Source organism: Periplaneta americana, chromosome 3 (genome assembly GCF_040183065.1).
Source record: "Periplaneta americana isolate PAMFEO1 chromosome 3, P.americana_PAMFEO1_priV1, whole genome shotgun sequence".
Classification (NCBI taxonomy): domain Eukaryota; kingdom Metazoa; phylum Arthropoda; class Insecta; order Blattodea; family Blattidae; genus Periplaneta; species Periplaneta americana.
The window spans coordinates 40,435,218-40,460,136 of NC_091119.1; positions in this window are offsets into that span (position 1 = coordinate 40,435,218).

Sequence of the window (24,919 nt, forward strand, 5' to 3'; positions counted from 1 at the left end):
ATATTAATAATAATAATAATAATAATAATAATAATAATAATAATAATAATAATAATAATAATGAGCATCCTAAATTAAAATGAAGCATGCTCACTTAAAATAACATTTAAAGTAAATCTAATTTGTATCTTAACCCTAAGCTATATGTAAGAAGTTCTTCCCGTCTGTACGTCAGAGGATGAAACAAAATATCAGGCTGACAGCAGAAGTAACCGCCATGATCTCAGGCCATGGAAAAAACCAAGGCATACCTGCACCGTTTCGGGATCAAAGACGACTCAACGTGTTCATGCCTTCAAGATGCACAAACAGTAGATAACCTAATATACTCGTGTGCCAAATTGAATAAAGAGATATACTGAAGAAGGGAATATATAGAAATCAAGATAGTTGGCCAGTGTCACATGAGAAACTATTGTTAAAACACTATAAGGGATTCAGAAACTTTGTTCAATCAATAGATTTCACATCACTGTAAATATTGTAAATTGTGAAAAAACTACTCTACTTAAAATTAGTATTAGTATTCAGTAGTAACAATAGTAGTAGTAGTAGTAGTAGTAGTAGTAGTAGTAGTAGTAGTAGTAGTAGTAGTAGCAGTAGCAGTAGTAGTAGTAGTAGTAGCAGTAGTAGTAGTAGTAGTAGTAGTAGTAGTAGTAGTAGTAGTAGTAGTAGTAGTAGTAGATATGTTAAAATAATTATAAGCAATTCACCACCTTTATTAAGTCAATAGACTTCACGGCAGTGTATTATATTGTAAATAGTGAAAATACTACTCCAGTTAAAATAGTATTAGCATTAATAATTTTAAATAATTCATAAACTCTATTCAGTCGGCTGACTTTACATCCTTGTAAATATTGTAAATAGTTTACTATTAGTTTTTGTTTTAAGTTCCGACAGAATGTAAAAACAGTGTAGCAACAAATGTGTGTAGTATTGCATTACTGCAATGGAGCATACTGAATAAAAAGGGGACATAAAAAAACCCTAAGCTCGAAATAAGTGTGAAGAATATGGGAATAATAATGCTGTTTTTATGCAACATATATTGAAAATGATTTTTCTGACTTCAAATGTTTCAAGACAAAATTACAGATTAAAAGAAGCAAATGAATAGCGCTTGTAAGTTGTTATAGGAGGAAAAAAACAACTGAAGTATGCTTTCCGAGAAGCTTGCGTTTCCATGGCAAAAAAAAAAAATAAAATAAATTCTTTCATGATATACAGTAAACTAAGAGATATGATATAAGAAATTCAATCTGACGTCCTCGAAGTAAATTTCTCAGAAATCGGGTACATTTTTGTCCCCGGTTTTTAATCTTATCACTAGGCTCGCCTGCAATTAGCTGCTCGCTGATATTAATCAAACTCTAGCAGCGTGCATCTTGTATTATAATTCAATTAGTTATGAGATTGAATTCAAGGACAGAGCCTGAGCAGAACCATCAATCACACAGTTTGACAACAAGCCGAGGTCGCCAGTCGTCTGAGCCGCTACCTGTTCCAGAGGTCACGGGTTCAAATCCAGCGATTCTCAGTAGTCAGCATTATGAAAGAAGTGCGTGTAAAGAAACAAAAAAGTATTTTGATGTGATAGACAGTGTCAAGATATCAGGTATCATGAATACGCGCCGCCACTGGAGTGCTAAACAGGAAACACAGAGGTAGAGTTGTCAGGTATTGTTAGCAGGAGGTAAATATTGAGCGTTACAATCCGACGGTCTTATCCAGTAATGAAACGCAGATATCCGTTTTGGTAATGTTGCAGCATTATACAGGGACATCATTTTATTTTTACTAACATTTTTAATATCAACCTGGCTATACCTTTCTATTAACGATTGAAACAGGAAACACCGTTTGCTACCCCTTCCACGACTGGAGTTCGATGATACTGGCGTAAAATACAAATCACGTTACTAGGTATGGGAGGGAAGAAAAGTAGTTCATCCATTTATGTAAACTAGGAAATATCACAATTTTGATAATTTTCATCAGGTTTTTGTTTAATCAAAATACAGTACTGTATTAACACTTAGTGTTTTTACTCACGAATTGAGCTATCCATTCGGACGTATTAATTATGCAGTGTATATTGTACTGTTACAGCACATTAGCTACAATATAGAGAATGAAGTTAAATTGAAAAATAATCATAATATGGATATTTAAACACATTTTTTAAAATAGTGGCCGTTCATTTCGATACAGGCTTCAGTTCTTTTGTGCATATTATCACACTATAGACTATTGTACCTAATTCCAATTACCAGTTTCGTCCTTCATACGAGTAACTCATGTTGAAATAATTCTGTACCTACTCTATAAAAGAGTACCTTACGTACTTTAAATTCAATCTTTACTTCTGCCCGATCCGAAAATATAAAATTACTCAGACATGCTATCTATTGTCTGTCCAAGTGGTTCTGACGCAGGGTCATAGGAGGGAAAAACACGAGACAGTTTACTTAACGAGGCCCTTTTATTTAAGTTAATTTAAGCAGTTGTATAATATTACGTAGGCGTTCAATTCCTAACAGAAAATGTTTTCAGAAAAGAGCTAAGAAAGCCCAGCTACTAGACTTAACAGAGGGGCGAACAGAAGCAGGTGGGGGGAAACCGGGATGAGACGTAGGCAAACGGACGACAGTACCTGTACGAAAATATGATTCAATATTGAAAGCTCTTTCGTCACTGGAAAACGCGAACATATTTCTGGAACGTACTATACTCAGTAACTCAGTACTGCTTACGCGCCCTCGGCTGTGTCGTGAACGGTTGGAAGTTTACTAGTAGAAGGGGTGGGAGTGAAGTACATTAAAAAACTCAGGTACAATAAAAATTGAAGTAAAAATAAAATGATGTCCCTGTATATTCCAAAGCCGGAGGTCAGGCATTTATAGAAATGTCCATTGCTATCCTATTTCTATTATATACGAGTAATTTTGACTATTATTTCACGATATATTTTAAAAAGCTACTACAAAGAGTTGTTTCGTTAATTAACTAATGCCAAAATATTGTACAATGATCATGATGATGATAATAATAACAATACTTACTTACAAATAGCTTTTAAGGAACCCGAAAGTTCATTGCCGCCCTCACTTAACCCCGTCATTGGTCCCTATCCTGAGCAAGATTAATCCAGGCTCTATCATCATATCCCACTTCCCTCAAATCCACTTTAATATTATCCTCCCATCTACGTCTCGGCCTCCCCAAACGCCTTTTACCTTTCGGTCTCCCAACTAACATTCTCTATGCATTTCTGGATTCGCCCATACGTGCTACATGCCCTGCCCATCTCAAACGTCTGTATTTAATGTTCCTAATTATGTCAGATGAAGAATACAATGCGTGCAGTTCTACGTTTTGTAACTTTCACCATTCTCATGTAACTTCATCCCGTCTTAGCCCAAAATATTTTCCAAGAACCTTATTCTTAAACATCCTTAATTTCTGTTCCTCTCTCAAAGTGAGAGTCCAAATTTCACAACCATACAAGACAACCGGTAATATAACTGTTTTATAAATTCTAACTTTCAGATTTTTTGACAGCAGACTGGATGATAAAACCTTCTCAACCGAATAATAACAGGCATTTCTCATATTTATTCTGCGTTTAATTTCCTTCCGAATGTCATATATATTTATAATATTTACAATAAATAATAATAATAATAATAATAATAATAATAATAATAATAATAATAAACCGTAACAAATCGACTGATTAGAGTAATTTGATAAGATTAGATAGATTAGCGGATATAATCAGATAAGATCAGACTAGATTAGATTCGATAGACTACTTATAGATGACTAAGAAGTGATATATCGTATGTGCAAAAATGGTAATTTAGTTTAACTACTGTACGTTATTATCTAGATTGACTACTTTATTGTGTTCCTTAAATTAGACAGTTAACTAATACTAGCATTTTGTGCTGGAGCAGAAGATCTTGCAAAGTAGTAACACATAGCTTATAAAAAGTTCGTCTATTTTGAAAAAAAAATTAATTTTTAAAACATTTTCTTTATTCACATACAAATTTACAGATACGAGGTATTACTTCTTAGCCATCGATATGTGAGAAAAGCAGGAATGCATAAATGATATATGGATGGATTGACGGATAGCTGGATATACAGGTTGATATATGCAGTATATGGGTGGACAAATGGATCGAAGGACAGACGACAAAATTGACGGGTTGATAAGCAAAAAAGACCAGCAGGCAGGTTCACAGATGGATGGACCGATCGACAGACAGACAGAGACAGATGGACAGGAGACAGACAGACAGACAGACGGAAGGATGGGACGTACGTAAGTATTTATAGACTATACATAGAGAGAGATACATAGACAGACAATATAGACAGGTGGGCAGACAGACATACGCAGAGAGATATACAGGCAGTCAGACAAAGATAGGAAGCTACCTAGACGGACGGACGAATGCAAAATTAAAAAAAAATATGGTTTATTTAACTACTTTCGTAACTACAGAGGTTATATCAGCGTCGCCGGTGTGCCGGAATTTTGTGCCACAGGAATTCTTTTACATGCCAGTAAATCTATGACATATGCCTGTCGCATTTAAGCACACTTAAATACCATCGACCTAGTCCGGGATCGAACCCGCAACCTCGAGCACAGAAGGCTAGCGTTATTCCGACTACGCTACCGAGACCGACTCGGACAGACAGACAGATAATGTGCACCAACCACGAGAAAGTCTCCGCCGGATGAGACGAAGGGGAGTAATGCTGTGAATGAATGTTGATGTCATAAGATGTCATAAGGTCACACACGTGGGTACTCTTATCTCTGTTGGCTAGCTCTCACAGCACAAACCATAACATTGATACAGACATATTGATACTACCCTAGTTACAAAATTAGATCACAATTATCTCCTGGTCTTTTAATCTCTTCATAAAGGAAATAACATATGCAGGACAGCGCATGGTTTTTAAACTGGCGTTATAATGGTAATATTATTTATCTAATCTAGTCTTTCAGGTGAAGCTCCCTGTAAAGCAGATTTGAGTAATTTCAAGGGAAAAATTGTTCCGGGGCCGGGTATCGATCCCGGGACCTCTGGTTGAACGTACCCAATATATACGTTACTGTGTACGTTAACAGAAAACCACAATTCCAAGTCACGCAGAGATTGTGTGCACTCGTTGTGGGTCTCTGGCGTTTCGTCAGCCCACGCGAGTTGTGTGGATATAAAGGGAAAAGTTGAGACGGTGTCGGGTGGAGTTCCCGGATAGCTCAGTGGTAGAGCGCTGGTACGTTCAACCAGAGGTCCCGGGATCGATACCCGGCCCCGAAACAATTTTTCCCTTGAAATTATTCATTATTTATCTACTTCGTTCCAATAGATGAGGCAATAGTAAGCACATTCCTTTCACGATTGTTCTCCTGGTTGGAGAACATTAGATAGATAGATAGATAGATAGATAGATAGATAGATAGATAGATAGATAGATAGATAGATAGATAGATAGATAGATAGATAGATAGATAGATAGATAGATTTAGGCCTATATGAAAAAGAAAGTCCATGAAAGTTTTCGTTGCAACTGTAAGATGTTTTCTGAGCGAGGCAGAAGTAACATGATCCCAATTATATTTCTTTCTAATCTGGTACGTTGCCACCAGTGTGATGTAATAAAGAACTGTCAACACTTTTTTCTGTGTGTAGGAATGACGTCATCAAGAAGTATCCGATTAGCCGGACGATAGCATTAATTGCAGTAAAGTGTTAAAAACTCAAAATAATAAACAAAGATATTACATTCTCAGCAACAGCAAAAGGAATCCTATCACCTAAGCCTCAATACATAGCTACATAGTTCATTTGCTTCGCAAGGGCATTTTAGCTGAAATTTAGGAACATTCATGTATCAGTTCACTTCTTTGAGATGTGGTTTAATTCAACTGTTGATCGATTTATCACCGATTTAGACTGTTTTCCTCATTTTTAACGGTAAATCTTTAAGTAGGCACCTAATTGGGAAAAATATCCTTCACCATATCTGTAATACTATTCTACACACATCTTTCTCCTTAGTGAGTGCGAGCCGACGCAACCACGGCGTAACATTGCTCCTTAGGGTCAGCGAGCCGATATAACCCACAACATACCATTCATTCATAGTTTTCCGCCCAAAGGCAGGTCTTTCACTGCAAACTCAGCATTCTCCAGTCTTTCCTATTTTCTGCCTTCCGCATATGATCCATACATTTTAATACCGTCTATCATCTGATATCTTCTTCTGCCAACGAACATTTCTCCCGTTCATCATTCCTTCCAGTGCATCCTTCAGCAGGCAGTTTTTTCTCAGCCAGCGACCAACCAATTCCTTTTCCTCTTTTTGATCAGTTTCAGCACCAATCTTTCTTCACTCACTCTTTCCAACACATCTTCATTTCTTGTTCTGTCTGTCCATTTCACACGCTCCATTCTTCTCCATATCTACATTTCAAATGCTTCTAGTCGCTTCTCTTCACTTCGTCGTAATGTCCATGTTTCTGCTCCATACAATGCCGCATTTCACATAAAGGACGTCACTAGTCTCTTCCTTAGTTATTTTTTTTCAGAGGTCCGCAAAAGATGTTCTTTCTTCTATTAAAAGCTTCCTTTGCCATTGCTATCCTCCTTTTGATTTCCTAGCAACAGCGCATGTTACTGCTTATAGTACATCTCTCAATTTTAAACAGTTCACTTGTTCCACTGTCTCGTTTCGAATACGCAGTTTTCTTCCGATATCTACAGTATTCGTCTTGTTATTTATCTTCATCCCATACTGCTTACAGTTGTCATTTAGGTCCAGTAGCATATCCCTTAGTATCTTCTCCTCTTCTGCTAACAACACCATATCACAAGCAAATCTTATGCAAATTATTTTTCTTCCTTCTACTATCACCTCCCATGTTCTGAAAACAGCTCTTCACTAAATCCTCCATGTAGATGTTGCACAGGATATGTGATAAAGGGCATCCCAGCACAGCATAAAGGGTACAAATAAAATAACCATTAGCAATGCAACAAACATAATATGCATAACTATGGCTAAGAAGTGATACCTTGTGTCTGTAAATTTGCAAGTGATTCATTCATTCATAATGTTCTGCTCAAGGAAAGGTCTTTCAATGCAAACCCAGCATTCTCCAGTCTTCTCTATTTTCTGCCTTCCTCTTTGTCTCCCCTTATGATCCATATATCTTAAGGTCATCTATCATCTGCTATCTTCTTCTGCCACGAACTCTTCTCCCGTTCACCATTCCTCCCAGTGCATCCTTCAAAAGACAGTTTCTTCTCAACCAGTGATCCAACCAATTCCTTTTGTCCTTTCTGATCAGTTTCAGCATCATTCTTTCTTCATCCACTCTTTCTAACACAGCTTCGTTTCTTATTCTGTCTGTCCATTTCACACGCTCCATCCTTCTCCATATCCACATTACAAATACTGATTTAAACAACTGTTTAATTTTTTTTTTCCAAACTGGACAACATTTTTATACATGTTTCTGCTTTGCAAGATCTTCTACTCGATGAAAAAATATTAGATAACTGTCCAGTTTTCGTGAACATAATAATAATAATAATAATAATAATAATAATAATAATAATAATAATAATAATAATCTTTCTTTCCGGGATTAGGTTACCAATAATAACCTGCTTCGGTCTCAAGTCCATCTTTTCCTCGGTCGTCCTAGATCCCTTCTACCATTTGGCTTGTATGTAGTAATTATTTTGGGTAGTCTTACTTCTGTTATTCTGTCTAAATGTTCTTTCCATCCATGTCTATATTCAATGATTTTTTTCTCTTACAGAAAATATTCCTAAATCATTTCTTATAGACTCATTATTTTCCCATCCTTGTACATCCTTTAACTGCTCTTAAAAAGTTCATTTTGGTATCTTGAATGTGAGACATGTCTTTCTTTGTTAAAACCCGTGATTCTGCTCCATATAGAAGAACTGGAACTGCAATAACGTTTTAGAACCTAAGTTGTGTTTCTCTTCTAGTTTTTTGAAGGACTCTTCGTATAGTTCCGCACATCATCCGATATCGGCTTAATTTATTTTGTGTATCACTGTCATAATTAAACGTAACATCCGACCCCAAATAATTAAAATATGTTCTATGTTCTATTGTTTCGTCATTTATAACTATTTTAGCTCTTAAAGGTACTAATAATAATTACAATAATGTAGTTAATCCAAATAATAGTGTAGTTAAACTAAATGATTACGATATTTTTGTAGATACGAGGGATCACTTCTTAGCCATTGATAACGAAATTTAATTTATTACATACTGGTACAAGTCATAAACTACAAATATTTAAACCCGTACAATCATAGATAACAAATACAGTAGCCTAACCACCCGACTACCAAGAACGAAAATACAAACATATTAATTAACATGGAATATTGTTAAGAGAGGAAGCAGAAATTGAATTTTATAGTAAGAGACTTATTGAAATTCGATAAGATCATATATTGATACTAGAGCAACCGAATGAAAATAAAAGGGAAACAGAAACAATTAAAAAGTCTGGCACATAATCGCTTTCTGCGCTGAAGATTACACGGAATATGGTCATAATTTCTCTTCTGCGAAGTCACCGCCAATTTACTGAGCTATGGCGTTGATTTAGAAATTACAAGGATTGGATGTCCAGGCTCCAGGTAGCTGTTAGAAGTAAATCTTAATCTCGCACGTGTGAAGCGTATCAACAACAGCAGACGTTTAATCAAGGCTGCGTCGAAAGTTCTGAGACTGAAAACACTGTGACGTAACATCGTTAACTGGGTTAGATTCTTATCTGACGAGACGCGTATGAATGTTACACTTGGTGGAGTCTGATGTGCATGTCCATGAAGTTCACAGCGGCCTAATTATTCCAAGTCTATTATTATATTACCTATATTATATTATATTATATTATATTATATTATATTATATTATATTATATTATATTATATTATATCATATTATATATCACATAACATTATATTACATCATAAACTATTATATTATATCACATCATATCACATCACATCACATCACATTATAATATATTACATCACATTATATTACATTATATTATATTATATTATATTATATTATATTATATTACATAATATTATATCTCTTATTTTAACTTTGTGCACTTAAAACTTATTAATGTAAAGAAAACATAGTTAAGTGCTATCAGATTATGTAGTGTTATACAGGGTGAACTATAAGTACTGGCATAACAAATTACAGGTAATATAATTACCACTAACAACACAATATTGTAACAACAATAATTGACAGAGTGGTTTTATCCTGCTTAACAATTATACATAATGCTTTACGAATATTATCTAAAACATAGTAAACTGTCTTATACAAAATAAAATTTAATTTAATTTTGAAATTTAAATTGATTATATTATATTATATTATATTATAATTATATTACATTACATTATATCATATTATAAACTATTATATTATATCACATCACATATCACATATCATATCATATCATATGCATGTATATATAATATCATATATCATATCATATCATATCATATCATATCATATCATATATCATATATCATATCATATCTCATATCATATCTCATATCATATCATATATATCATATCATATCATATATCATATATCATATCATATCATATATCATATATCATATCATATCATATATCATATCATATCATATCATATCATATCATATCATATCATATCATATCATATCATAACATATATATCGTATGAAGGGTTCAGAGCCATAGTCGGCCAAGCGCCATATATTAAAAACGTAGAAAACAAGGGTTAAAATTGAGTGAGTACCATAATTCAATGAAACATATAGCAAGTATGCACATTAAAACTAAATGATATGTCAATCTTCATTATATTATGGCATTCACTTACTTTAATAGTTGCTTTTTTCCCGTTTTTAATAAATGGCACTTGACCCACTATGGCTCTGAATTCTTCATATATCATATCATATCATATCATATCATATCATATCATATCATATCATATCATATCATATCATATCATATCATATCATATATCATATCATATCATATCATATCATATCATATCATATCATATCATATATCATATCATATCATATCATATCATATCATATCATATCATATCATATCATATCATAACATATCATATCATATCATAATACTACTGGATTCAAAAAGTTCCCGGAATTTTACTACCATTTTTCGTATTAATATATAACAAGGGATATTATACATTTGTTTTGTTGGTAACATTCATGATGTCATTTCCTTTAAGTTTGTTGATAATGGCGATTGTTGGTTTTGAGTTGTAGGCAATTGTTTATCATAGTGTTTTGTTTGTTCGTCGCATTTTGTAATTATGTCCACAGAGCAATATACAAACATCAAGTTCTGTGCTTTGTTACACAAAACTCCTGCAGAGACATTAAGATTGTTGGAAGAAGCATATGGCGAAGCAGCAATGAAAAAAACTCAAGTGTATGCCTGGCATAAACGCTTTTCTGGTGGCCGCGATAGCATCAAAGATGACGTATGCAGCGGCCGACCAACAACTGCAACAAATGAAGCAATCGCTCAGCGTGTGCGTAATGTTGTGAGGGACGACCGACGTAAAACCATAAAAGAGATAGCAGCAGAGGTTGGAATATCAGTCGGAAGTGTACACAATGTTCTTCACAAGCATCTCAACATGCATTACGTGTCTCAGAAGTTAGTTCCGAAAATGTTGTCGGCAGAACAGAAAGAAACAAGAATGACTCTTGCTGGGGACATGATCAGTATGGCTGATGAAGATGGTGATTTCTTAAACAAAATTATTGCTGGTGATGAAACTTGGTGCTACTTGTACGACCCAGTCCCTAAACGATAGTCATCTGAGTGGAAATCGAAAACATCTCCTCGGAAGCAAAAATTTCCTAGGGACACTTCCAAAGGCAAAGTTATGTTGGAAGTTTTCTTCGACTCTCAGGGTCTCATCCACCATGAGTTCATTCCAGAAGGTCGTACTGTAACGAAAGAATTGTACGTAGAAATCCTCCGTCGCCTCCGGGACGCAGTGAGAAGGAAACGTCCAGAAAAGTGGGTAGAAAACAACTGGTTCCTTATGCATGACAATGCACCTGCTCATCGCGCAATTATTCTAAAGAATTTTCTTGCCAGGCACAACATAACTGCTTTGGATCACCCACCATACTCTCCTGATCTCTCACCACCTGATTACTTTCTGTTTCCCCGTCTGAAAAGTCATCTGAAAGGACGGAGATTCAATGCTGAAGAGGTCATCGCAAACGCGACGAGAGCACTAAGACGGGTTTCACAAAATGGCTTCCAGGAACTCTACACGCGTTGGCAAAAGTGTGTTGTTGCGGAAGGCAATTATTTTGAAGGGAATGCTGTAGAATAGTGTTTAAGGTACGTTGTTTCTATGATACTAGCAAATTCCGGGAACTTTTTGAACCTAGTATGTATATATCACGTTACATTATATCATATTATAAACTATTATATTACTTTGTATTGGTATTATATTATATTATATTATATTATATTATATTATATTATATTATATTATATTATATCATATTATATTACATTATACTTACTTACTTACAAATGGCTTTTAAGGAACCCGCAGGTTCATTGTCGCTCTCACATAAGCCCGCCATCGGTCCCTATCCTGTGCAAGATTAATCCAGTCTCTATCATATCCCATCTCCTTCAAATCCATTTAAATATTATCCTCCTATCTACGTCTCGGCCTCCCCAAAGGTCTTTTTTATAGTATATTATATCATATGCATGTTGTACTTTGATACTAGTTTTCTTGTTTTTCCAATTTTCAACATTCTGTAACATTAAAAATGCTCCAATGAATGCAGTTTTTCTCCAATTTCAGTGAAATTTGAACAGCAGTCCATAAAAACATATGAAGTAGATTGACACATATTGTGTTTTCTTCTGCTGTTGAAAGTATTGAAATCGTCATGTGTTGAGAATGTTATAAGTTTTAAAAATTTGAAATAACAACTGAAAGGTAAATTTTTTTTTCTCAAAAAGTAATTGGAAAAATATGAAAAATATTTGTCATATTTTACATACAAATTTGACAATGTTATAATTCAGCATTAAAAAAAAAAAAACAAAAATTAATTATAAGGAAACTAATCACAATATTAAAGTAAAAATTTTTGTATTGCTTGTCCACATTGTAAGAAATATGTAGTAAGAGTTTCAGATGAATTGGTGCAAAAATACAGGAGTTAGAAATTTCACAGATCCATAGCATTAATAAAAAAATAAAAAATATATCCTCCTGAGTCCTGAGACATTTGTCGTTTTATTTTTAAAGTTCCATATAATTCTTCACTTCAGAAAAAGTCGCTGACATCAGGAAAAATTCTGAAAAATTCTGAAAAATTTCTGTAGGCTACAGTTAAGACACAAATGGAGGTATATTATACTATACTTCGAGTCTGCAAATACATTATGTATGAAGCATAGTACACTATACTCTCATGACTTAGGAGGATATATATTTATTTTTTAGTGGATCGCTATTGTAATTAATTTTGAATCATCCTAGTAGAGTCTCTTGATATTCTATCAAGTTGAAAATTACCTAATCTAATATTACCCATGGTCTTAATAACCCCTTGACTTTAGTAAAGAAGAGGACCTTGCAGATTCTAATATCCCATCTATGTGAAATGATGTATGAACAAATAAATTCGAAGGTAATGTCGGTTTCTACTTGTTTCAATACTGGCGTGCTAGGTTACATAACTTTACAGCTCAATTGCTGCATAATTGTAGCCTCCAATGTGGTTTACATAACTACACACTCTTCGCTCACGTTTCCTCAGATCCGCTGGGAGACAACCCCACAATATCTTATCAGTTTAACATAGTCACTGCGAGTACATGTTAACTTGCGTGAGTAAGTTATTATTTAAGGTACTCTGCCAACTACAGAGGTTGCTCTGAGATCCTAAATTGACAAAATGGTGATACAGGAGCAACGGTAAAACAAGAGTAGAAGACACTAAACTATTCTGAAAACCTTACTCCATTTCCTTTATAAAATACATAACGAACGTTTCTTTTAAACTAAAGGGAAGGACTTATGAAATAAGAGGATAAGGAACAAAGTGAGTAGGCCTACTGACAAAAAATGTAAGAATAAGCCCATATAGCAATGTTGATTTTTTATTTAAGATCCCTTTTCAAAAGTCAAGGTTACACAAAAACGATAATAATAATAATAATAATAATAATAATAATAATAATAATAATAATAATAATAATAACGAACGATTAGGGAAAACACAAAAAATTTTACTTCAAGCAAGTAAAGCGATAGGTTTGGAAGTAAATCCCGAAAAGACAAAGAATATGATTATGTCTCGTGACCAGAATATTTTACGAAATGGAAATATAAAAATTGGAGATTTATCCTTCGAAGAGGTAGAAAAATTCAAATATCTTGGAGCAACAGTAACAAATATAAATTACACTCGGAAGGAAATTAAACGTAGAATAAATATGGAAAATGCGTGTTATTATTCGGTTGAGAAGCTTTTGTCATCTAGTCTGCAGTCAAAAAATCTGAAAGTTAGATAAAACAGTTATATTACCGGCTGTTGTGTATGGTTGTGAAACTTGGACTCTTACTTTGAGAGAGGAACAGAGATTAAGGGTGTTTTAAAATAAGGTTCTTAGGAAAATATTTGGGGCTAAGAAGGATAATGGAGAAAGTTACACAACGCAGAACTTCACGCATTCTATACTTCACTTGACATTATTAGGACGTTTGAGATGGGTGGGGCAAGTAGCACGTATGGGCGAATGCAGAAATGCATATAGAGTGTTAGTTGGGAGGCCGGAGGGAAAAATACCTTTGGTAAGGCCGAGACGTGGATGGGAGGATAATATTAAAATGTATTTGAGGGAGTTGGGATATGATAGAGAGTGGATTAATCTTGCACAGGATAGGGACCAATGACGGGCTTTTGTGAGGGCGGCAATGAACCTTCGGTTTCCTTAAAATCCATTTGGAAGTAAGTAAGTATGTAAGTAATAATAATAATAATAATAATAATAATAATAATAATAATAATAATCTTCGGAGAGCCCGATACTTCACAATATGTGAATAGGTTAAGTAATCATAAATATACAATTATTAACATTTTGTGAGCTAATTTTATGAATATATTATTTACATTTTTATTTTATTCACGAAATAGTCCTAATAAATGTCACTCGAGGTCTGAGATTTCCCAAATAAATCCATTCGCTTCGCTCGTAGATTTATCGGCAAATCTCAGATCTCTTGTGACATTACTACAGATAACAAAAGCTTACAGTACAATAATTTTTGTCGATTCTCAATAACCTCTGTAGTTGAAAAGTAATAATTACATAAAGAATTACAATTAGAAATTCATCTCCTCTTCATAATATAGGCCTACATAGAGTGATGATTTTAAAGATCTTGAGTAAGAAGTACGTTACAGGACTGGTCTGTGTGTGGCAATCTAAGTAAACAATGTTACAGAAAAAAGCGGCTTGACCCGCACTTCTGTTATGCAGGGAACTCAGACTACGTAGTGTCCAGTTTCAAAGGGGAAACAACTACATTCACTGTCTAGAAATACGATATGCAACGCGAGAATTCAGTTTTACGACCGTCTGCGTATTGAACTGTGCTAACAGCACCTTAATGTGGAGTAGTTATAGATGCAGGGAAATAAAGTATAGAAAAAAATGTATCCTAAGGGCGACAACCCATAGAGCAACGGTGCATATTGGAGCTTGTACTGCCAGGAACACGCGGCGGGCAGATTGGCCTGCACTCTGGTTAGATTACTTCCCCTACTGCAACGCACCGAAAGATAGCGTTGAAGGGATGTCCTTGGATACGTTAAGTAGAGTAGCGATGTGTAGAACAAACAGACATCACTGTCCTTAATATATGGACAATACTGCAGTATTGCAATGAAATATTCAGGGATGCTAAATGGAAATGATTAAACACAAATTAGAACATTTCTGTCGCCAACTTCCGCAAATCCAGGAAATTTGCCTCCAAAGCTGCAGCTAAAATTAATTGATCTTTAACATACTGCACTGCTGAAATGTATACAGGGTGATTCACAATGATTTACCGCCACTTATGGAGCTTATTTCCGAAGACATCCTGAGCAAAAAATGTCGTACAAACATGTGTCCTAATCTCAATATTTTCAGAGCGTCACTAATTTGAAGTTGATTGTAAAATACCATTATTCTTTAGTCTTAAGAGCAAAATAACATTATAGATAAAGAATTAACTATTCAGGAGTATCATTTCTTTAATTAGCTAGTATTCTGAAGCTGAAAATGTGTTGTGAATTCCATAGTTGCTCCGTACAGATTTTTTTTTCGATTAACTACAAAATTACATTTTCCTTACGCACTTATCACAATTGTTACAAATCACGCCACTCTTGTAAATTCTTCAAGAATGAACTTTAGGATGCATAATTAAACTGTAAAGAATAGACTTCCTAAAGTCGTGTGATTTTTTAACAATTTTTGTGATAAGTGCGTAAGAATAATATAACTTTTAGTTAAAAATTGGAAAACAAAATCTGTACAAAGCAATTAAGAACAAATTTTTAGCTTCAGAACACTAGCCAATTAAAGAAATGACACTTCTGAATAGTTCATTCTCTATTTGTAATATTATTTTAATCTTAAAACTAAAGAAAAAAAGGTATTTTACTAACAAATTCAAATTAATGTAACTCTGAAAATATTGAGATTAGGACAAATGCTTATATGACTTTTTTTTGGTCAGAATGTCTTCGGAAATAGGCTCCGTAAGTGGCGGAAAATCCTCGTGAATCACCCTGTATATTATGACAAGGACTTCTGTGGTCGTGCCAGAGCATCAGTCCCATTCCGACGCTTATTGTGCCCGTTTCGTAACAAGCTGTTTTTTTACGGTGCTGGTTTGTTAGCCCTTCGCCCAACCCCCAAGCTGGAGGACCACCCCTCATCAGCTGTCCGCGACTGCTTGTTCAATATATTCGCAGCTATCCTCCATGTCCTAGTTGAGTGTAAGAGAAGGCCTTACTGCCTTCACTCTGCGAGGTTATTGTTATTATTATTATTATTATTATTATTATTATTATTATTATTATATCTGGAGGCCGTCTCCTCTATCCGCAACCTGAGGACGCGCCATGCGAGGAACAGGGGTAAAGGGTGTGAGGTTAAGGGTGTTTGAGAATAAGGTTCTTAGGAAAATATTTCGGACTAAGAGGGATAAAGTTACAGGAGAATGGAGAAAGTTACACAACGCAGATCTGCACGAATTGTATTCTTTACCTGACATAATTAAAAACATTAAATCCAAACGTTTAAGATGGGCAGGGCATGTAGCACGTACGTGTGAATCCAGAAGTGGATAAGGAGTGTTGGTTGGGAGAGCGGAGGAAAAAAGTCCTTTGAGAAGGCCGAGACATAGATGGGAGGATAATATTAAAATGGATTTAAGGGAGGTGGGAAATGATTGTAGGGACTGGACTAATCATGCTCAGGATAGGGACCGATGGCGGGCTTATGTGAGGGCGGCAATGAACCTGCGGGTTCCTTAAAAGCCATTTGTAAGTAAGTAAAGTAGAGCATCACAATCAAAGTTTTTGTGTTTCACAATTTCATTAACAGAAATTGAGCTTAAAGAATTCAGTATAAATGTATAGGCTATAATGCCGTGTGGACATTTTTATAATTACTAATTTCATTTTCTTATTCTTTACAGGTAAGTGAAGCAGTAAGACAGTCATCAGCCAAGGGTCGAAGCTAGATAATGCAAGTATATTTTATATATTTACTAGTTAAAAGTGTAAGATACATGCTATTACTGCTAAAATCTCACGTTTCGCGTTGTGTCGTTGAAGAGGTAATTTTCCTCTTAGTCCGAATGTTAAGATTGGAAGAATTCCAAATATGTTACTGAACCGTGACTCACTCTCCTATGTATATTTGATTGCAACTCCAATCAAGCAATGCCAATTTTATTCATTGTCTACGTTAACGTTTCACAGAACAATAAATAACATTCTAAAACGGTTATTTAAAGACGTTGTATCAACTGTAACATTATTTAGCGTCGCATCGGTAGGATTGGTGACAGCGAGACGATATTTTGGCGAGATGAGACCTAGGACTCGCCACATGATTATTTGACATTCGCCTTACAGCCGGAGAAAATCTCGAAAAATTTCAAAGCGGGAATTGAACACACGTCCGAGCACAGTCTCGGGTCACGAGACCAATTCACTACCGTCTGAGCTACGCCGGTACAAGAACAACGTCATAAAAACATTTACCGTCTTGCTTATGCTCTAGCCTTCCTTCCACATCTGCCCCACGATTTCTTACCTTTCTCTTATTTTCTCGCCTTATCCTTTGTCTTTTAATTATCATATCTCTATTTCTACCTTTTCTCCCCAATTTTCTTCTCTACTTTATTTATGTATATTTTCTCTCCTTCCCCGTATTTTTGCTTACTCTCTTCTCGTATATTCGTGGCTCTTTCTCGCTTTTCTCTTTTCCTTCCTTACTTATTTCCTATGCACTAATCTTCCTGCATTCCTTGCTTTCACATCATTAGTTTCTTCTAATTCATAGGCGAGTTATGGGGAGGGCAGTGCTCCCCCCCAAACTTGTCTGAACTCTTTTTTTTTTATTAACGTTAGAAAATATTAAGGGGAGTTGGTCACTAATGGTAAAAATAGCCTATCTTCAAGCAGTTCATAAATATAATACTATTTATCAGAGATCTTTCATTTTTGTTAGCTATGTGTGTATACATATTAAGCTATAAATTGAAAAAGAATGGTTACTCTAGAGTAAATCTCTATCCTTAAATTATTTTTTTTAATTAAGCACATTTCTTTTTATAAATTCACTACATGTCTGTGATTAGGTACACTCTATTCACTTATTATAGGACATATTGAATTGAAAATTTGACCACTTACTGCTAATAGATACTAAAAGATATCCTACTAAAATTATTCATGTATCTGTAATATTATGGGCATAGGGCTTATAGCAATCATCATCGTCAGTAAAATAAAAAAAAAATGACGAAGATTGGTATAAGCCCTATGCCCATAATATAACAGATATTTAATAATTTTAGTAGGGTATGTTTTAGTATCTATTAGCAGTAAGTGGCCAAAAATTTTAATTCAATGTGCGCTATGATAAGTGAATAGAGTGCACCTAATCACAGGTATGTAGTGAATTTATATAAAAATATATGTTTAAATTAAAAAATTAATTTAAGGGTAAGATTTACACTAGATTAACCACTCCTCTTTCATTTTAAAGCTTAATGTGTAATATCACTAAAAAAAATTAAAAAGCTGTGATAAATAGTATTACATTTATGACTGCTTGAAGATAGGCTATTTTTACCATTACTTTGCATGCGATAACGTCCAATTCCCCTTAAATTCAGGAGAAATTTGAATAACATACGCACAACAATGCAAAAAAAGGAAAAGACGTGATCCCGGTATAAATGTGTAAACTTAAAGACGACAATAAATAAAATAGGGTAATTAGAGTTTACATATGATATCTTCAGGAAAGCTTCATATAAAAATGTTTGCTAGCACTGTTACGTAGTTCTATTGATGCACATGTGTTTCTGTACGAGAGACAAAAAGAGATTGTTTTAAGTTATGCCCTATTATAATTTGTAGTAGATCTACAGTTCAAGCCCTGTAGAAGTCGGTCCGAAACATCGCGGATATGGATGTAACACTGTAAGAAACATGCCCCCGAAAATACCTTTATTAAATAATCGTATTCCGATTACCAAGGTTAAACTATAACGGGGAGAGAAGGTAAATGATGTACCGCATAACCCCGTTATATGGGGATTCTATGGTTTTGCTTTGCCCCCCCCTCACCAAGGAAACGGTTCTCTCTCCGCGTATTCTCATTCTATCCTATTATTTTTTCCACTTCTTTCTCTACTTCCTTACTTTTCCCTCTTACTATTTATTTCTCTCTTACTCTTTCGTTCTTATTTACTCTTACTCTCTTACCCTATTTTTTATTCGTTTTTGCGGTTCTATTCTTTCTTTCTCATTTACTTTTTCCCTCTTACCCTATTTTCCTCATTTTCTTTCATCTCTAACTCTTTCTTTCTCTCTTTCCATTTTTTCATTGTTTTCTAGCTTTTTCTTACTTTTCATGTATTTTTTCTTGTTTGCTCTCTACTTTCGTCGTTTTTCGTTTCATTTCCTTCATTTGTTTCTTGTTTCTTCATTTCCACATTTCCCTTTTTAATTATTTTCACATATTTTCTTTTTATCTCTTTCTTTTCTTTCAGTCTTTCTCACTTGTCTTTCTTCTCATTCCTTTTTTATTTTTCTCTTCTTTCTATCATATCTGTTTCTTCATTAACCTTCCTTTCTTATGTGTTTTTATTACTTCTATATAATTATTCACTCTTTCCTATTTTAATCAGAGCAATGCCGGGCCTCAAATTATATGGTATCAGCATAACACCTAGCACAACGCACAAAATAACATTTTAAAAGATTACAGCAGATTTGAATCCACGTCCATGTCCATGGATGGGCAACTGAAAAAACCTTAAAAGAGAGAAAGACAGACGGAGCCAGCCGCAGCAGTTACAAGTTGTTTGTATTTATGCTACAAAAGCAGTTCACTGCCACGGTGCGCTCCGGCGGCTCATGTAGGTGGCCGTGATATCTACTCCATGATTTAAATTTCAGAATGACGCATGATACAATAATTATATTAATTTATACAGACTGTACCTAAACACACATAACAACATTATATTATTTCCTAGCTTTGTAAATTAGTTTAGTACCTACTAGAAACACAAGCATAGCCTACAACCTTTTCAAAATACAACAACTATAACTGCAACACTTATTTATTATTAAGTAGGCTACACTATTTGTTAATACTTCTTATTATATGTCTTATTTTAACATAGAAAGAGGAATTTACAAATCTTTATGCATTAAAGAGTAATCTTCTGTTCTCACAAGGGTAATAGTCTGTATTCGCAAACAACCACAAATTCAAGGAAGTAATTTTTTACTGTGCGTAATACCTTCACTGTGTTTATTTGTAACATAAAATGTCATGCATAAGAAAGTGTAATAGAACATAATACAAGCTTTACCTCCCGTTTTAATAAAAGAAAATCTCTCTTTTTCGACTCATCACTAAAGGAAAATGATCTGGGGATTATATTGTTTTTTACTTAAAACCAGCCGCCACTTACTGCAGACGCGAGCGAACTTGTGTCTTCAAGAACCGCATACAGACACTACAGCTAGTACAGAGTCCGTTCTACCTGCACTGAGGTTGTGTTGTCACTTTGGGAGCAAGAGTTGCTCACCCATGTCCATGTCCAACTCACAACATTAAGGGCCGATTGTATAAACCATTTAATCTTAGATCAGAGTTTAAATTGATCCTCGTTCTAGCTGAACTTGGAATTTTGTGTTGTATAAAGTCTAATCTGAGATTAATTTCTCTCAAACTAAAGTCAACTTTGACTGAAGAAATTTCTCCAATTAAGTTAGATGATCCAAGTTCAGTTATTTCTTTTCTGTTTGAAATATACGAGTGGCAGATTGTGCAAATAGAATAACCATTATTATTAATATTAATAGATATGATAGGTACATTTATATATATATATTTTTTTTTTTTCAATTTCTTGCCTTAATACACAAACAATCTTATATTTTATAAGGCTCTATCGTGTTCAGCAGTATCAAATAACATAACCTATAATTATATTGTGTTTATAACAACCATTAATTATTAATGGATATGATAGGTACATTCATAAATTTTCAATTTGTCGTTTTATAAAGCTTTATTACGTTTAGCTGTATCAAACACCATAACATGATAACAACTTGGAGAACTGTCAACCTCCTTCTTATTGTCCGCCATTATTTACATTGCAAAAAAAACCAGTGTCTCCAACAGAGTGTAATACGGAAAGTCGCGAAAAAGTAGTTGTAAAGTCGCTAGATTTCTCATTATCAACAAAGAAAGATTAAATTTTGTCACTATGGGGTGCTAAAAAGGTCACTAAATCCCTATTTAAGCAATATAAAAGTTAAAAGAAATTGTTGTTGAAAAAGAGTTAAAGTCGCTAGATTGGCAACACTGAACAAACCTGTCCGCGCATCAGTATTTCCACCTGTTTATGCGATGTTGCCAAATCCTTTTCACGTGAACTTAGATTACATTTGAACTAAGGTAATTTGATCGCAGGAAAGTTTTATACAATAGAAGAAATGTCTGAACTCGGTTCACTTTTCGATCCTCGATCAAAGTTGATCTTTAGTCAGGGAGTTTTATACAATTGGGCCTAAGTAAACCTAACTCCTTAAATTCTATGCAACACGCAGCACAAAGCGGACATTACGTCCAAGAAGAGATCCGCGAAGTGTTGTGTCTCGTCAGTGCACAAGGCCACATAGTGAAAGATCCTAGTGCTGGAATAAACCGGAAATCTGAGGGGCTAAATTAATCAAAGTCTGTAATTATGCGAAGACAGGACAAAGAGGAATAAGTGTGTCATGTCCACGCTGCGATGATATCTGTGTGATGATGGGCAGATTTAATGGCTCTTAATCATACGACACCTGTGGGTAAAAAGTCACACCGCGTTACGTCATGGCTTAAAAGTTGAATGCGTAATCTGAAAAATTGTTAGCGACGATTGTCATAGCAACACGAAACGTCATCTAGTCTCTGTAATAACCATGCTTCAACATCTACAAACAAGTTTTAAGTCTCCCAGAGTTACGAATTCAGAAAGACCCAGCAGACAGTCGATATATTTTCACCGAAATATGTGAGCTTCATCAACTATGGGGAGTTAAAATTACCAATAATAAGATAATATTAAAACAAATCACCACAACCATCACCATCATTATCTTCGAATTTTATTGGATCTTGTTATATCTTCTTCGAACTCATTCAGTGACATTTTTTAATCCTTCCTTTCGCCTCTAATCTTGGTTTGTAATCTGTTATTATTATAATTATTATATTGTTCTTATTAATTCATAAGGTGTGCTGTATGTATGCGTTTTTTCAGTGTCGTAAAATACTTCATAATTCATGTGTTCGATTTATTTGCAACGTCCGTAGATTTGACCGTATCACATCTTCACTAAATATGTTGTCCTGGATCCGTCTCAAAGAGCGAAGAACTATTCACTCTCTCACGTTACTCTTCAATATTCATCAAAACTCTGACCCTAGCTACTTAGCTTCTCGTTTTCAACATTTGTCCTCATATCACGAAATATATACTCGCTCACAACACCATATCACTCTCTCCATTCCTAAACACAGAACATCCTTCTACTCTTCATCTTTTACCGTCTCTGCAGCTCATCTCTGGAACTCTCCATATCCACAACATGTCAGAGACTGTCGGACATTGTCTACTGTAGTTTCAAAAATAAACTAAAATAGCATTTTTTTCAATTATGATTCCTTTTAATTATAAGCCCTTTTCTCTGCGATAGTTTTGTAAAAATATATAAATATCTTTTTTCTTCCTTTCCCCTTTTTGTTCTCTTGTATTTCTTTTCTTTTTTATTATTTTATTACATTCCATTTTGTTATATTCTTCCTTACGTTCTTCATATTAACTATTTGTACTAAATGAGTTGCTTTTACTATATTTCATTGTATTTTACTTTCTTTTTTCTCTATTACGTTATTATTTTCATGCTTTTAGTGTCGATTTATTACGCTATTATCATTTTTTTTTCTAATATGTTAGTATTCTGTTCTTTAACTTTTTGTTAAAATTTTCACTGATTAAATATTTTGTGACCTGGTACAGTGTAAGAAAAGACCCTATGGCCTTAACTCTGCCAGTGTAAATAAAGAATTATTATTATTATTATTATTATTATTACTGAATCTACATTCAATTTTTTCATCTTTTAAAGCCTCCTCATTTTACTGGTCAGGTGGATAATAAAATTATTCAAGAACCTCTGGAAATAGAACTAAGGAAGAGACTAGTGAAGTGCTTTGTGTGAAGTGAAGCATTGTATGGGGCAGAAACATGGACTTTACGACGAAGTGAAGAGAAGCAACGAGAAGCATTTGAAATGTGGATATGGAGAAGAATGGAGCGTGTGAAATAAAGCTGTGTTGGAAAGAGTTGATGAAGAAAGAATGATACTGAAACTGGTTAGGAAGAGAAAAGAGGAGTTGGCTGACAAGAAACTGTCTACTGAAGGATGCACTGGAATGAATGGTGAACGGGAGAAAAGTTCGGGGTATAAGATATCAAATAATAGACGACATTAAGATATATGGTTCATATGCCGAGACTAAGTAAGAGGAAGGGATAAAATAGAAAAAATTGGAAAATGCAGAACACTATAATTAATGAATCTTTTTTTTTAACAAAAAAATTTAAATTGAAATGTATTCAGTGTGTACTTTTCTTTTTGTTTGACAATGCTAACAGTGAAACCGGCATATTTTTGAAAATTGAAACTCTGACAAATTGTTACGGTTTTCGAATGATTATGTCATACAGCCTTGCAGATAGGCTTCAGAATAATATCCATTTTCAGCAAGAGAGTATATTCCTGAGTATTTTGGGAGATAAGTAACGGTATTTTCTGACAAATGAATGGGAAGAAATAGGTACATTGAGTGGTCGGCTAGGTCGCCAGACTTCAAAACACTTGAGCCATTCCTACGGACAACTTTAAGTCCAGGGTGTATCGGGATAAGCCAAGAATTTTTTTAAGAACTGACGGAAAGAGTTATACATAGATGCAACAGTTCCGTCCTATAGCTGTGAAGAAAACAATGAACAGTTTACGTAATTTTTATTGCGAGTATTTCTAATTTCGGTAGTAATTGATAAAGATTGTAAATGTTTTTTATTCAAGTTGCAATTTCATTACTTTCTTGCGTAAACACTTTGAAATATGAATCTAATAAACTCAAAATTTGCGTTTCAAGATTAACACAACATGGCAAAATGTTCCTTTAAATATACACAATATAATATAACCACAATATTATCAAAATTACTATTGGATCAGAACATACCGAATGGAGACCGATAAACTGTGGAGTTCGTCAAGGATGCCCCCTCTCACCACTTTTATTCAATATATACAGTACATCAACTCCATCATCAGACATTGCCGACTAACAATTCATGGAAACATCCCGCTCTTCCAAAATTGTACTCTAGATACATTATTATATGCAGACGATCAGCTTCTTTTTGCTACAAATGAAGACGAGCTGCAATACTCAATATATCACCTGCATATAATAGCACAAAATTTCAATATGAAAATTTCCCCAAACAAAACAAAAATTATGCGTTCCAAGGGAAACAGCCAGTTAAGGGTAAAATTTGCATTGGAACCCATACATTAGAACAAGTAAACTCGTTTAAATATTTAGGTTATAATTTGACATAGTTACCCGTTACTGATATATCTGAAAATATTCAACATTTTAATGGAGCCTTAAGAACCATCAACCAGGTTTTCACAACCACTAAAACCCAAAAACATACCAGGTTAAAAGCATATAAAGTTCTAGCAAGACCTGTCCTCATGTATGGTAGTGAGGCCTGGACTGTCCGAAACTCAGATGTTCAACGCCTAACAACTGCGGAAATGAGATTTCTAAGGAGGACTGCCGGCTACAGCTTGCTTGACCATAAAAGGAATGAACTAATTACACC